Source organism: Triticum dicoccoides, chromosome 3A (assembly GCF_002162155.2).
Source record: "Triticum dicoccoides isolate Atlit2015 ecotype Zavitan chromosome 3A, WEW_v2.0, whole genome shotgun sequence".
In the NCBI taxonomy this organism is placed as follows: domain Eukaryota; kingdom Viridiplantae; phylum Streptophyta; class Magnoliopsida; order Poales; family Poaceae; genus Triticum; species Triticum dicoccoides.
In genome coordinates, this window is record NC_041384.1 from 118120540 (window position 1) to 118137824 (window position 17285).

Consider the following 17285-nt stretch of genomic DNA (forward strand, 5'->3'; position numbering starts at 1 on the left):
ATGACCCCGTGGTGTGGAGGGCTGGATGAACAGTAGACGGTGGAGGGGTGGTTGAACAGGACCCCGTTGTGTGGAGGGCTGGATGAACAGTAGACGATGGAGGGGTGCCCGTGGAGGGGTGGTTGAACAGGACCCCGTGGTGTGGAGGGCTGGATGAATAGTAGACGGTGGAGGGATGGTTGAATAGTAGCCAGTGGAGTAGCGCGCGGTGGAGGCTGGATGAACAGGAGCCTGTGGATGAACAGTCACAGGTGGAGGCTGGAGGAGGTCGACGGTGGATGAACAGTAGCTCGTGGAGGCTGGAGGGGTTCGACGGTGGAGATGAACAATATCCCATGGAGTCCCGTTTTGCGGTACGCCACACCCGTCCCGATGAACAGGACCCCCGTTTCGACCGTAGCGCTCCAACACAAGTCTGTTTCCTCCGTTTTGTGGTACGCCACACCCCTCCCGATCAACAGGACCCCCGTTTCGACCGTAGGAGGTCCATTTCCTTTGTTTTGCGGTACGCCAGACCCCTCCCGATGAACAGGATCCCGTTTCAAACGTGGCCGGTCGAACACAAGGCCGTTTCCTCCGTTCTGCGGTACGCCAGGCCTCGTTTCCATCGCCTGTTCCGTCCAAGCCCTCCCGATGAACACGACGCATTCCGTTGCCTCCCCATGAACACGACGCATTCCGTTGCCTCCCCATGAACACGACGACGACGCTGTTTCTCCGTTCCGACCCAGCCATGTACACGAGCCATCGCCGTACATATGCGCGAGTAGGCGTTCGAGACCCCGCCCGTATGTACACATATGTGGCTATATTTTCTTTCTTGCACCCTGGCCGCTATACGTACGTGTAAATGCTACATGCGCGCCTCTACTATGACACATGCCCACCTCTACTACGACACGTGCGCGCCTCTACATCGACCAGTATGTACGTACACATTCACGACCAGAATGACAACGCTACGCACGCTTCGACCAGGTGGGTCCCGACTGTCAGGCACTTCCTTGCCTGCGAAGATGTAGCTGGTCGGTCCCAGCAGTCAGGGGGCGAATCGTTTTGTTTTTTTTGCCCGGACACACTTCCTTGCGTGTGAAGATGTAGGTGGTGGGTCCCAACAGTCAGGGGGAATCATTTTTTCATGAAATACGGTGGCCCGTCCGGTGGGTTCCAGCTGTCAGGTGGAGGAATAATTATTTTGCACGTAATAAGGAGGCACTTCCTTGCTGCATCCGTGGACCCAGCTGTCAGCCTTCCACGTACAGTCCACATCCGATGGAAGCCGTTGAAGGGGACGACGCGAAGTCGGGGAAGACGCGGCAGTGGATGCCCACGCGGAGGGGAGTACGACTGTACGAGGGTTTACTGGTTCGTCTGCCATCGCCGGAGAATAACAGCATGTGTGGGTGAGTAGAGGGATGGCTAGGCCAGCGATGGGAGTACGGTCGGGAGGTGAGGCTTGCGCGGCAGCACAGCCAGCCGCGAGGAGGAGGGAGCAGGCAGTCCTGCCGGCGCTTGTTTGAGCGGCTGGAGCAGGAAGAGCAGAGATTGAAGAAGCACGACGGCCGTTGGATGGACATCCAATAGTCAGTGCTTGTGCGTCAACCTTTTTTTAGGAAAGCCTCAAATCTGTCGAAAACAGCATACAACCCATCTGCCATTATTTCTAATAATTTACAGCCCATTTGCTAATTTTAAGGTTTTTTTTGGAGCCCATATTCTTTTTGTTAGCATTACAGCCCATATTGTGGCAACGGTTAAAAAATTATACGAAATTTTGCATATTTCGGTGCGGTCCGAACTGTTTTTAATCCCGAAGTTTCGACTCACATTCAAACTGATTTTAAAAATAAATGTATATCAATATAAAATCCAACAAATTCTCCACGCATAAAAATTAATGTAATTTAAAATCTTGAAATGAAAAAAAAGATATTTGAAACTAATTGCCGGTTTGATGTGTTTTAAAAATGTACAACCCATTGCTCATTACTGATGGGCCATTTTCTCGGCCAGCCGAATGAAAGCTCTCCTCGTCTTGTAAGATTTGCATCCCAACAGGCCTGACAAAGCAAGTTACTTGGCAAATCACAAAAAAACTGGGCTGTGGCCATGGACCCAGCTGTCAGCCTCTCCACGTACAGTACTCTTCTGATGGAAGTCGTTCCTTGACCACGTTGACCAAGCCGCGCGGAGAGCACCACGGCGGTGGACGACGGCGAGGCCTAGGAAGGGGACGACGCGGCAGTGGAACCCCGCGCGGAGAGGACTACGAGGGTTCACTGGTTCTGCTGTGGTGTGAGGCTGCCGTCGCCGCAGGGCCTGACCAGCGGTGGGAATAGTAGGGGGCGGTGAGGCCTCTGCGGCAGCACAGCCGGCCACGGGAGGCAGGACCAGGCACGACAGGCGCTGCTTTGGGCGGCTGGAGCAAGAAGACCAGAGGTTGAAGAAGCACTATGGCCGTTGTATGGAAATCATACAGTCACTGGAGCTAGAATCGTTCATATTGACTAACTTGACAAAGCCCTTCGTCCCCATCAACTTAGTAGGCCCACAAGTCAGTCTCCCAGCAAGGTGGGTCCCAGCTAGCCGGGGGAGTATTCATTTTTTTGTGCGTAATAAGGAGGCACTTCCGATGGGTCCGAGCTGACAGCGGGGGGAACGTTTTTTCGCGAAATACGATGGCCCGTCCGGTGGGTCCCAGCAGTTAGGGGGAAACGATTTTTTTCGCAAAATACTGGTGGCCCGTCCGGTGGGTCCCCGCTGTCAGGTGGATGAATAATTATTTTCCGCGTAATAAGGAGGCACTTCCTTGCGGCTGCCGTGGACCCAACTGTCAGCCTCTCCATGTACAGTACTCTTTCGATGGAAGTCGGTCGTTGACCACGTTGACCACGCCGCGCCGAGAGCACCAGGGTGGTGGACGATGGCGAGGACTAGGAAGGGGACGACTCGGAGCCGGGGAAGACGCAGCAGTGGATGCCCACACGAAGAGGAGTACGAGGGTTCACTGGTTCGGCTGCGGTGTGAGGCTGCTATCGCCGCAGAATAACAGGGGGTGTGGGTGAGTGGAGGGATGGTCTGGCCAGCGGTGGGAGTAGTAGGGGCGGTGAGGCCTCCGCGGCATCACAGCCGGCCATAGGAGGCAGGAGCACGCGGCACGACCGGCGCTGGTTTGGGCGGCTGGAGCAAGAAGACCAGAGGTTGAAGAAGCACTACAGCCGTTGGATGAATATCGTATGGTAATAGGAGCTAGAATCGTTCATATTGACTAAGTTGACAAAGCCCTCCATCCCCGTCAACTTGGTAGGCCCACAAGTCAGCCTCCCACTATGCTGGGTTCCAGCTGGCAGGGGGAATATTCATTTTTTGTGCGTAATAAGGAGGCACTTCCTTGCGTGTGAAGATAGCTGGTGGGTCCGACATGTCAGCCGGGGGCACTTTATTTCGCGAAACCACAACTTTCTTGAAATACACGATTTTGCTGGGCTGATTCAAATTATAATGTTGGGTTGGGCCAGCAATGTTATCAAAAAATAAAAAAGGGCTGAGCATTTTGTTATAAATATATTTAAATAATAAGTGATATTATTACATTTGTCCTTAAATTTACAGTCTTACCAAGCTTTATATAATAACATATTTTTTTAAGAAAAACAGGGATCATCTCCCCGGTTCCATTGCTGAGAACGAAACCACAACATATTCTGATACAGCAGCTCAAAGAGCAGTTCGAAAGCAAAGGTAGAAAAGCTACAAACTAGGGGGGGGGTGGATGAACAACTTCTCTGAATAACACAAATCACCCGAGCGGTGCCAAAGGCAGAGCGGATAGAGCACTCAAATGACACAACGAGGGTCCAGCGAAGCCTTCATGGTCTTCAGCCGAGGGGCCGTGTCAGCCTGCGGCAACCAATAAGCAAGCGGAGACACCGGGCTGGAAGGCGTAGCATGGTGGATGTCCCTCTTTTTCGGCGCCAGGTGCCCATCATCTTCTTCAGAGATCTTGAGACGAGCCCACGGGTCCAGCCCCAGAGCAGGTCGAGCCTTGTTCAGCCACAAGTGATCGCCAACGGTTTCTGGAGGGATCTTGTTAGGGTTTCCATGAAGCTCATCAACTTGTCCTTGTCCGATCCGGAGGAGAGAATCGCCCAGTTCCTCACCATGTTCCTGATCAACCTCAAGACCTGCGGAATGGAAATCCAGGAGGTGTTACTGAAAATCATAGCATTTCTATATTTCCAGAGGCACCAAAGGACAGTTGAGCTAACAGTGTTTAAAACTAAGCACTTTTTGGTAGCAATCCAGAATCTAGCGACAGATTCGAAGGATGAGCCAATCTGACTAGAGAAATATTCCTCAATGTGGGCCCAGAGATGTTTAGCAACTATACATTCAAAAATAGGTGAGAACAAGACTCTTGTTCCAAGCAGTAAACACAATCAAGGGGTTTGATGATGTGTCTCTTCCTAAGGTTATCCCTAGTCATCAATTTGTTTTTGGAGAGAAGCCAGAGAAATACATGAATTTTAGGGGGAACTCTCAATTTCCAGACAGCAGGGATAAACACGGGTTGAACCCCTCTAAAGTTGATAACATGATAGAGGGAGCTGGAGGAATACTTCCCCTTATTGTCCAGCTGCCAAATCAGGGCATTCGGCTCGGCTATAAAGGTAATGCTTTTGGCAATTTCCTCCAACTGGAACCATTGTTCCATGAGACTATCACTAAAGTTCCTTCTAAAAGAGAGTTTTAGGCATTGACCGTCCCAAACTTCATTGACACTTTTGTTAAGCTCATTGCGAACAGAGTAAATAGGCCAAAATTAGACTGCTAGGGGGGATGTGCCAAACCAAGTATCTTCCCAGAACCTGGTTCTGCTCCCACCCCCTATGTTCCATTTGTAGCCAAATTTCACAGCATGCATAATAGATTTTAATCCTTTCTAGAATCTAGAGGTCTTAGAGTTGGAGGAAGGGACAAAAATATTAGGTTTATTTCCTAGGTATTTATGGGCAATAAGAAGCTTCCAGGGTTTCAGGTCTTCCTCATAGAATCTTTTAATCCAAGACCCTAGAAGACAGATGTTAATTTCTTGGAGGTTAGGTATGCCTAGGCCTCCAAAATCTTTTTTCATAGAGACTAGGGCCCAATTAGCAAGGTGTAGCTTCCTATTTCCCTCAAAATCATTCCACAAGTAATGAGACATCTGAGAATTGATGAGGTTCACTGCCAATTTAGGGAACTTGAAGAAGGAGAGGAGATACACTGGAATGCTAGCCAAACAAGCTTGTATGAGGATCAATCTACCTCTGTAAGAGAGAAGTTTGCCCCTCCACACAACAATCCTTTTAATGATTTTATACAGAAGGGGTTGAATATCCTCTCTCCTCAGTTTATCATAGTGGAGAGGGATACCTAGGTACTTAATGGGGAAGTTACCTTTATTACAGACTAGAATAGAGAGGAAGTTAGCTAACTCCCGATCATCCATGTTGATAGGGATGAGTTCACTTTTAGAGTAGTTGATTCTCATGCCTGAGACTTGTTCAAACCAGGTTAGAACAGTTTTCAGATTGCTAGCATGTGTGGAGTCATTGTCTAAGAAAAGGATGGTATCATCTGCATATTGAAGGCAGATGATGCCACCAGGGCAGACCTCAGGACAGAGCCCTGCAATCAGACTATGATCAGCAGCTTTGCTCAGAATTTTAGTAAGAACGTCCACTACTAAATTAAACAAAAGCGGGGAGATGGGGTCACCTTACCTAAGGCCTTTACCAGCAAGGAAAAAATCACTTTCAGAGTTATTTAACTTGACCCCAACAAACCCCCCATGAGTAAGTTGCTGGATCGAACTCTCCTCTATGAAAGGCTTGGAAAGATCTAAGAGATCATTTTTCACCAAGTCCCAAAAATGTTGGTAAAACAAGAAGGGAATCCCATCAGGACCAGGAGCCCCATCAGGATAAGAGCTAAAAATGGCTTCCTTCACCTCTGTCTCTGAAAAAGGGGCTTCTAGCAGTTCATTTTCAGCAGGAGAGACTTTTTCAGAAGCAGAGAAAAAAATGTTTTGTAGAGAGAACCCAGAAGGGTTTTCTTTCTTAAACAGGTCTTTGTAGAAGTCACTAGCCACTTTCAGCATCTCATCTACCTCAGTAATAGGGCGATTAGGGTTTTCCTCCTCCTCTGGTTAGCTACTGCATGGAAGTAAGCAGTATTTTTATCACCCTCCTTAATGTTCCTATCTCTAGACCTTTGTTTGTCTTTGATTTCTTCTTGAAGCCAAATTTTCTTGAGCTCTCCATGGACAAAGTTTAATCTATTAGTCTCAGCCTCAGAGAGGTCAGTGGTTTCTGCCTTAATATCTAGAGAATCAAACTCAGGGAGGAAAAGCCTTTTGTATCTTCTAAGATTAGCTTCCTCATTGGAGTTCCACCCTTTGGTAGTTCTTCTAAATCTACTGATTTTGATCTGCCAATTTTCTAGGGGGCAGCTGCTCCCAGTAGGCTCATTCTAGATTTTCCTGACTAGCTCAATAAAATCTTCTCTAAGCAACCACCACTTTTCAAATTTAAAACTATTGCTCTTTGGAGTTTGGTTAAGACCAGAGTCCCAGAGCAAAGGAGTGTGGTCACTACCACATCTGGGCAGAGCTCTACAACTAGAAAGGGGAAAAACTATCTAATTCCGTGTCACAGAAAATTCTGTCAATGGTGGACATAATCCTGGAGCAGCACTTCCAACATATCTAGCAGAACTGTGGGTTTTCCTTCTGACAGGGCAATTCTCAACTTTATGGGTAACCATTTTGCAGATAAAATAACTCTTGGGCTTGACACATTTATCCAAATGATGCCCTAGTTCCCCACAGTTATAGCAGATCACCTCAGAGTATGCCATAAGGCCCGAAGTAGGGGTAGGAGCAGTTTTCTAGATGTCCTATCTCTTCTTTTGCTAATTCTTCCCTTGAGGTTTCCCACTGATCTGAGAGTCAGAACCACCAGCAGATTGATCCTGGGCAATTACAGGAGCCTGCTCAGATTATGCCCCCCATTTGGGGCAGAGGTGGGCCATACCACTGCCCAACCGGCGCTCCCCCCATTGTGATAGGGGAAATTCATCGGAGTTCCTGGTTCCTTCTCATCCTCCAGCCAGATGTTGTCTCTCAGGAAGCAGAAATAACCACCAGATAGCTCAATTGAAGCAGATTGCAAGCCTAATTTCAATCTTCTGCAGGTTTGGGGGAGAGGTAAGGTAGGGGATCCACCTGCTCCGGCACCGGTGGTGTGCTGGTGGGGAGGAGTCCAGTCAAGCATTCCCATCTCACAGCACGGCGTGGATCTCCTGAATTCACTTCTCCTTTCGCCCATCGAACGAACGCAATCGGCGGCTCACTGGGGTGGGGCATCCTGTGCTTCTCCGAGAAATCTCCTTCGAAGTAGATCCGCAGGGCTAGATTAAGCAGCTCCCAATCCACATGACCCTTGCACATCCGAGCATACCTGCACGAGTGAGAGAACGGATTCGGTCCCTCCTTGACTTCCTCCCTCGCAGCTTCCTCCTCTGCTTCCCTCCATTCGCGCGTGCACTGGGTCCAGGAGAGAGCGTCGTCGCGGATCCGCATCGCCCGCTCCCTACATCTCCTCCCTCGAGTCTCCCGCAGCACCGCCGGCGCGACGGAGTCGAGCTGCTGGAGCATCCACGGGAAGGCTTTGTAGACATGTGGGAGATGCATCTTGTACATCTGCCTGTCTTCCAGCCATTCCCCTGTGGATATGGCCGGTGACTCCATGGGGCGCGCAAGCGAACTTGCTGAGGGGGGCAGGCGCGCCTGGAGTCAGGAGGCGGGGGTGGCGGCGAGATCTATGGCGGCGACGAGGGTGGAGGTAGTGGTGGGGGCGGCGGCGAGGGTGGAGGTGGTGGCGGGGGCGAAGGGGATCGCGAGAGCGGTCATCTATTTGCCAATTATGTGAACTAAACAGTCAACATATAAAATAATTTAAATATATACAATATAGCTAGAAGGGAAACATAAGTTGGACCTGGCGTTCCTATTCTTATATAAAAATAGAATAGACCTCTGCATTTTCTTCAAAAAAATACATAAATTGGGCTGCCAAAAATAAAACTTCGGATGGGAGGTCCATAGGCCGGTCGATACATGATGACCCTAAGAAAATACAAACAGGCCTATGGACGTCCCATCCGAGGACGTGGCCTGCGCATGTTAAAAATGAAAGCCTAGACGGGGCAGCCCAAAACCACGTCCAACACTTGCCAAAACTTCGTCCCTCATTTTCTCTGTGTTTCGCACACTCGACATTGTGTGGGCATTTTGACTGTGCATCATATGAAGATGTGCTATGCATGAATGTTGATCAGCATGATGTTAACTGGCTGGTAGTTCCATTTTCAACCATGAATAAAACTTCTAACATAATGTTAACCCTGTTTGAAAAGGCTGTGTTAATATAAATGCTCTGCCTTTGAAAGTTGTAGTTTCTTATCTGAAACTAAACTTGCAGTTTCTTATCTGAAACTGAAACTTGCAGTTTCTTCTCTGAGAATCACATTGTCTGCACTTTTATACTCCTATGAAACTACATTTTTTTAAGTGCTAAAAATAGATATCAAGAATTCATAAAATACTTCATATGCTCAATACTGCAAATCTGAAATTCAAAAGACATTCATATCTGAAAGTACTCTCAAAATACACAACACAAAACACAATTCACAACCTGCAAATACTGACAACCCTAAGCTCCTCCTGACAATTCACAACCTGTCCGACTATTGGGCCGGGGGGGGGGCAGCCCCCTCCTATTCCTCAGTGGCAGACAGCCGCCCCGTGAGATGATGTGAACGGCGAGGGAGAGATGGAGGGGAAGTGTCGTCGGGCCAACTGCTTTTCTCCTCTTGTAGTTGGGTTCGGTCGACGAAGACTCCACCGGCTCGCTCTGGCAGGACACCCTCACAAACGACACCCTGTAGATGCTCGATCCTTCAATCTCTGGTGGATGCTCCATCTTGGATCGATACTCCCACCACTGCTCCCTCACAATCGGATTCGGTGAATCTGTTTGCTCCATGGCCCAGAGGAGCAGCTCTATGTACTCCGGCGCGACTCCCTCCACGAGTATCGCCACCTTTTCGCTCTGTTGCAGATATTTGGCCATGGATGTCACCATCGCCGCTAGTTGGTCCTTGTTGTCAAACCAAGACTGTATCTCCAACATCCTAGCTAGCTTCATAGGGTCGCCGTCTGCGATCCTCACGTATCGGTTGTACTCCTCCATCGATCTACTTCTCCACAGCACCTTCACTCGCCGGCAGCGGTTTTTGAATGGAAGAAGAGAGGAGCAGCGCTGGTTTTGGATTAGAACGGGAGAGGAGCGACGCTGGTTTTGGACTGGAACAGGAGAGGAGGGGCGGTGGTTTTGAAATGGAAGAGGAGAGGAGCGGCGCTGCATTTAGATTGGAACAGGAGAGGAGCGGCGGTGGTTTAAGAGGAGAAGAGCGGAAGAGCGGCGCTGGTCTTGGAAGTATTTTTTTGTTGTTTTGCGTATTTTGGGTCAAAGTTTGACCATGCACTGTATTTGACAAGCAAAATGTGAATGCATGTCACCAAATTGATTTTGATTTTGATCTAGTCAGAGCGCGCCGGCCCTCTGGTCCAATCCTAAATCACTGCCGCACGCTCCTCTCCCTCTTCTCCATTACAAAACCACCTCCTCTCCTCTCCATCATCTCCATTCCAAAACCACCGTCTCGCCTCTCCCTCTTCTCTATTGCCAGACCACCGTCTCTCCTCCGTTTTCTAGACGCTTTGCTCCATGGCGCGGGCGCAATCCATGGATACAAAATTAGTATACTGTATACTATTTAAAAGTCGAGGGCGAGGCTTTTCCTGCGCGGTAGGCGGCGGGGCAGTTCCGCCTAGTCGGTTCGATAGAGACGTGAGAAGACGAGGGAGTAGGCTACTGCAAACGTAGGGCTGTGTGAGTTGACAGCGAGTTACTGCTGGATAGGTGGGGCCCCGTGATATGACTTGCCATTATCATTTTAACTACGGCGCTACGACCGGCGTGAGTCTCCCTGATTCCTGACCACCTCCATACAGGTGCCTCTCCCAATGCTCCACCATGTAGTAGAGGCTGGCTCTTGCATGAGAGCCCACTTATCCACTTTTTCCTTGCCTCTCTTTCCTCCACATATGCAAAAATGCCATGTAAAGCGCACTATTGTACTTACTTTTACTTTCTCCTACAGGTGCTTAAGCTTGCCACATAAGCATAAAGTCTGATGTGGCAAGTTAATCAAGAAGAGAGAGACTAGTTTGGTGACCCAAGGAAGAAACGGTGCTAAGCGCGTGTACCTAGGTGAAAAGACAATTTTGGGTCTATAGCTAATTAAATGAAGCAAACTTAGCAACACCATTTCATTGGAAGAGGTCACTCCTTGGCAAATGCAATAAATACACGCGCTTAGCACTGTTTCTTCCTTGAGTACGAAGAAAGATATAGAGAGGAGTAAAAAAATACACTTATAGCCAACCTTGTTGTAGTATGAGTGACTAAGTGATGACTATGTATGACATGCCAACATCAGATAGCCTAACGCACCGTGTTAAATCTCCAAGGGCGCGACCGCGCGAGCGACGCGACGGTCGTGGTAGGCGCGAGCATGATACGGGCTGCTGACAGCCCTTGGATCTGAGATCAAACGGTCGCATGCTAAGTTGCTGAAAATTTGCAGAATAACTCTCCAGGATAGGATATTCACCCATAGGTCTAGAATCACGCCATGCAACCGTTCGATCTCAGATCTAAGGGCTCTCGAAAGCCCGTATCATGGGAGAATGGAAAGCCACTACCCTGCCGTTCGCACGCTGGCAATTCGCTCCTACTCGTCCCCGCACGTCCTTCAATACTATGGCGGTTCGCTCCTAGTCGTCCCGTCCATTCACATTACGGCAGTTCCACTAATCCTAACCCTCCTCCCAAATCCATGGCGTCCCAAATCTCCACGATCGGCGGTGAGTACAAGGTTAGAACCATCACCGGCGATGAGTTCGACGTCAACTACACCCGTTCTTCCGCGACGGTGAAAGGATGCCTTTCTCGCTTCAAACGCATGTTCGAAGACTCAGATGATGAGTGGGTTGCTGGGTAGGATGTTGAGTACACCACAGTCCTGGGACGAGAGAAGGATCTAAAGGATGAAGAGAGGAAGAAGCCCGCCGTGATCTAGGTTTGCGTGCATGACTTATGCTTGGTCTACCACATATGCCATGCTGACATTGAGTGCTAGGATTTTAAGGACTTCCTCGAGAGCAACCTAGTCAAATTCGTTACTGTAGACTTTGGTAATGACAAAGACGTCATGCATCGGATAGGCCTCATTGTAGGCAACACCTTCGACCTCCAGAAGAATCGGCTGGTGTCCGCTCGTCATCCTTCAATGCTGACCCTGGCAGGAGCCATGGTTCATCCTTTGTACGGTAAACTGAAGAAACCTCCATACATGTTTCATAGTCATGCATGGCAGCGGAATGTACTAGATATAGACCACATCCACTACGCTGCAATGGATGGCTACCTTTGCTTCAATATCTACAAGGGTTGGATGAAGAGCAACAACCAAGTGTGCGGTTCAAGCAAATAAGTATCGGCCAAGAGGAAGAGGGACACGGACGAAGTCGAGGACGTGGACAAGGACTCCGAGTATGGTGGCAGTGTCGTTGCTCATGGTGGTTCTAATGCAGTGTCTACCGGAATAGTTGCAAAGTTTAATTTCAGGTGTGCTTAATTTAATTTGAGGGGGTGTGTTGTGCTGACCCCCCAGCAGAACTATGTTATGTTTCTTCTCGTTACTTTAACTCTTCAGTACGTACATACTAGTATTTCTTACATTTCATCTTTTGGTTGGTATAGTACTACTACTCATTTCTTCACATTATATACGTACAATATATATGGCCAACATCATATAGCCAGCAGTTTAGTTGTCAAAGAATTTCAGGGTGCTTAGTTTTGTCAAAGAATTCCAGGATGCTTAGAGGGTGCTTGGATCCAAGGGACTTATTTTAGTCTGACTAAAAATAGTCTCTTTAAGAGGCTAAAGTTCCAAGCACCCTTGACTAAAGAGGGGCTGAAACTAGTCTTGAGACTAAAAATTTTTAGTCAGGGGTACCCCTACTAAAATGTGGATTAGTCCTCTCTCTACTCATTTAACTCCTCTCCTTTAACACAGGCGAGTTCTGGATTGGAGGGTTTGGAGGATAATATATGCTCATTAACTTGATTTTAGCCTTTTTAGTATTTGGATCCAAGCATGGGTGAGGCTAGCATGTTTTAGTCCCACTACTTTTAGTCATGGGACTATAATGTATCCAAGCACCATCTTAGTTTTATTTGAGGGGTGGGTTGTGCTGGACACCATTATTGTGACTAGCCTCTTTAATAGTACTATATGCATAATTTGGCGACGAGCGCTCTCTATATGTACCACCTTTTTTGATTTCAAGTTTTGCTCCATGGCGTAATCCATCGATACTACTGCTGTACAAAAGTATACATTTTTTAAAAGGCTAGAGGGCGGGGCAGTCTAGCTTGGTCAGTTTCACGAGAGGCGAGGACCTTTGTGATTTGATGGCTCATTACTGCTAGAAGGCGGGGCCTTGTGATTTGACTGGTCGTATAAATGCCGGATGACCTGATCAAGGAGGAGCAAAGAACCGTGCGGTATACTCAAGTTTTCCACTGGAGTAGTACTGCGATGGAGGAGCACGAAACACGGCAGCCCAGTGCCATATGGCGATAAAAAATGATCTAATCTGCTAGTCATCTCATTGTTAGCATTGTTCTATTCATTCCCTCAAAAAAACATTGTTCTATTCATGCCTCGCAGAGAACGTGACACGTGCGGCAAAACACCCGAAGCAAAAGATGAAACACAGGAGCAAAAGAAGAAGGAAGATTATCACTCCAAATGATCTAATTCGCCGCGGAGTCGTAACTGCTTCTTCATCTCCTCCACGACCTCCATCTCCTTGCGCGTCTCCTCCGCCATCTTCATCATTGTGTCCATGACGCGGCATTTCTCGACGCGAGCCTTCATCATCTGTTCCACGGCCATATTACGTACCTTGACAGCAGCCGGGTGCTCGATGCGGAGCTTCGCAAACTCTTCCTTCTGTTCCATGGCGAGGGCCTGCAGCATCTTCATCGAGGAACTACTATTCTCATGCAGCTTCTTCTAGCCGGCGTTCTTCTCCTTCAACAGGTTGATCTCGTGGCAGAGCTTCGCATTGTCCTCCCGAAGTCACAGGATTTTGCCGGTCGCCTTCTTCTCCGAGGCAATGCTCTTCTTCAGCAGCATAACCAAGTCGGCGGTCAACTCCCCCTGCTGATTGAGCTCAGCGAGCATGTCGTCGAGGCTCTCCTTCAGCAACTCCATCAAGCCTTGGATGAACTCCTTCTGCTTATTGAGCTGACCGGGCATGCCGTCGAGGGATAACGACTGCAGCTCCGCCGGCTCGGCATGTTCGCCTCCGCGGCTAGGGCGCTCCTGGGAGCCATCGCCTGCCCGTGAGAGATCTTTCGAGGTCTCTGCATGGCGGTGAGCCCTCTTTTTTTCCGCAGCCTTGGTTGCCGCTGCCTTGTTACGAGTAGTTCTCGACCTAGAGCTCTGCTCACCAGCCATGGCAACGACGGACGAAGAAGAAGCACTTATGAGGAGGAAAGGTAGAGTGATTTTCGGTTAGGTAATTCCCCTTTTTACAACCTAAGTACTAGCACTAGTACTAATACCTGCATAGTGGGAACACGTTCAGGTTTGGTACATACTACTAGTAGGTGTGAGCAGGCTTTCGAATGTGATGGGAACAAGGTAAAGATTAATTAATGGCTTTGGTTTCGAGGCCCGAAACGGCTCTCGATGAGTTTAGCGGAACATAAATTTCAAGTACTACTACCACTACTGAAATGCGTAAATATTATGTTACTGTCAAAAATTGGCACAAAATACGAAGGAGACCAATGTAAGTACTACCAGCAACCCATGATTTAACTACTCGCATGCGCATAGTGGAGTAATAATGTCTTTCTTTCGCCCTCACGTCCACTCAATTTGCATGCGCTGTATTAATTGACCATCAATGAAGTGAACGACTTTACACGCGTCAAATTATCACATGGGGTGGATCTTGGTACAAAATTGCGTCTGCCCGTGTACCCGCGTGTGCGTGTGAGGAATGAGTGCGTGCATGGCATGCGTGCACATCTTCGCTTCGTGCATGTACCGCCAGTATGGCTCAGGGAGAACGAGTATATTCTTCTGGAGCCAGCAGCACGTCACTGTGATCAATCCACGCAAGGAGGTCGCGACAACACCTACACATGTGCCACGTGGCTTCATGAACTGTAAGAGAGACACTGTGTAGCGTGCCATTGGTATTCTAATTTACGTGTTTTGCACATACTTGAAGTACTAGTAAGGTACACGTGCATTGCACACATCAGATTTTGCAACCAAATTATGAATAAATACCACACTATAGCATGTAAGCTTTGAGTCATATATGCCTGATATAGCCCTTCGTTTAATTCATATAGTTCATCTCATTCAAAATCAATTAGTTTTTATAAAAAAGCTAAGAACGCGGGAATAGGAAAAACATGGGATTATAGTGGAATGTCGTCTTGAATCCTACATGATTGTACGAGTGTTTGATTGTGCATAGAAAAAACGCAGAATTCTTTCAAAGAGGTTTGAGTGGATGGGATGTTTCCTATGAAATCTAGTGCAAATGAATCATATGGAAAAATTCCTATGGTTTACAATCCTACGAATCAAACAACCAAGATAGGAAAAATTCCTAATGATTAGAATCCTCCAAAATTCCTTTGAGAATCCTTTGAATCAAAGAAGCCCTTAATCTATTTTATGATTCATGGAATTGTGCGTTGTAAAGCATAAAGTAAAAACAAATAATGGCAATTCAACTAGAAAAAAGTTTGGGCAGTTATGATACGGAAGATTCTAGAACAAAAGAGAACCACTGTTGTTTTGAGGTTTGTGCATTATGCTTAAGTTCAACCATGGAGTCTGCTAGATTGTACATGTGGCAAAATCCGGTGGGGCTAGAAGATGGTGCGAGGGGCCGAGTGGAGGGAGACTATGAAGGAATGCACAAGTGCGAGATCGATATTTAGAGAGAGAGGGCGAACACGTGCGCTGATGCGCACAGTGGCGGAGCCATGAAAAATAAATGAGCTAGGGGGCCAAGCATTGCTAATCCTTTACGAGGAGGGTCAATTCATGAACTTAAACCATTTTTAGCAGCAATTGTCTAATGATCACATTCATATTAGCCTTGATATATAGTGATGTTAGGGGGGAGGGGGGCAGGGCCCTTACTGCCCCCTGTCTTCGCCATTGTGCACGCATCTGAGAGATGAAGCGGAAGGCATGGATGATGAGAGGGGACGTTGGATACATAATTAATGTGGGTGTATTAGCTATATATGTTAATCCTATATAGAGAGGTATAGATTGATTGATGTGGATGTGGGAAAGAGGGTGATACCTAACTGGATATATCGATTGATTGGTTTGTGTGGAAAACTATGAAAGACCTAGCTATATACACACATACATAGAGGAACATCAATCGTTGCGCATGCACGCGTGAGAGATAAAGAATGCCCGATATGATGGAGAGGGGGATGTGTGTTGGTGTGTGCCTTCATGGGAGACTGACATGAAGAAAAAGATTGCATGCGTGCGATGGATAATGCCGACTGGTAGTGTGTGTGCATGCATGCACGAGAGAAGGTTAGTGGTACAATTATAAAGAGAAGACTACTGTGTGGGTGTAAAAGAATAGCTGAATAGGTGAGGTCACAATCAATGTAAAGTTGAATTCAAATATTTGAATAAGAGATCCTGATGTTTGAAACCCATGCATGCATGAATATAACGGAGATCTGCGCGGTGTGGTTTGGAAACGAGCATGTTGTAATGTATACACATTGAACAAGGTCAGATTGATTTGTATTTGAGATACCGATGGCAGACATCATTTGGCCACGTCGCATCCGTGCATGGACACACTATTCTAATTGGAGATGATGGGCGGCTTTTGCATCACATATCTATATCTATACCCCTATATATATTTTATATTGTGTGTGGGTAACTTTAACTTTGAAAGATGGTCGTTGGATGAGGCGAATCCGATGGTCCAAAGATGGCAAATTTGAGCACTACTGGCCGTTGGATATCATCTAGATTCCACCAGATTTCGCCACATGTATAATCTAGAAGACTCCATGGTTGAACTTAAGCATAATGCACAAACATCAAAACACAAGCAATTCTTATTTGTTCTAGAATCTTCCGTATCAGAATTTCCCAAATGTTTTTCTACATGATTTGCCATTATTTGTTTTTACTTTATGTCTTACGACGCACAATTCCATGAATCTTAAAATAGATTAGCTTTCTTATAAAAACTAGATGATTTTGAATGAAATGAACTATAAGAATTAAACGAACATCTACATCATGCATATATGACTCAAATCTTGCATGCTATAATGTGGTATTTATTCATAATTTGGTTGCCAAATCTCATGCGTGCAATGCACGTGTACCTTACTCTAGTCTAAATGGTGTTTGTGTGTGTGTTTTGCGTGCTGAGGTGCAAATTGTATTTTTTGGGTACACGTTAAGCTTGTTCTTCCGAAATTTCAAGCCGCGCCTTGTTATGCCGAAAATTCAAGCTAGCGTCTTTGTCTATCGTGCTGGGAAACTCCCGCCTCTTCAACCCGCGCCTTGTTAGCCCGAAATATTTAAGATATATCTTTGTCTCGTTGTGCTCCGACAAATCCCTCCATCTCAACCCGCGCCTTGCTATACCGAAATTACAACGCGCGCAAAAACTCCCACCTCCTATGAAATCCCGACACGCGAAATGCCCGTGGTACCCCTGAACCGAAAGAATCGCCTCAAATCGGTGGGGGTACTTTCGTAACTTACCCCACATTTCAGACAAGCGCGTCTCTAAGCCATGGTTCCCCACTGCCATCCCATCTGCCCACCCATTTGTACACCGAGGCCGCGAAAACCCACGACGAAACCCCACACCCTGCTCCGTCCGCCACCCAGCCGGAGCCTCTTCCCCGATGACGTCGTCCACAGCAACACCTCGACGTCCCTCATCCACTATACTAGATGAGGATCCGTCGTCAATCTCATCGTCCCGCCGGTTCAGCCAC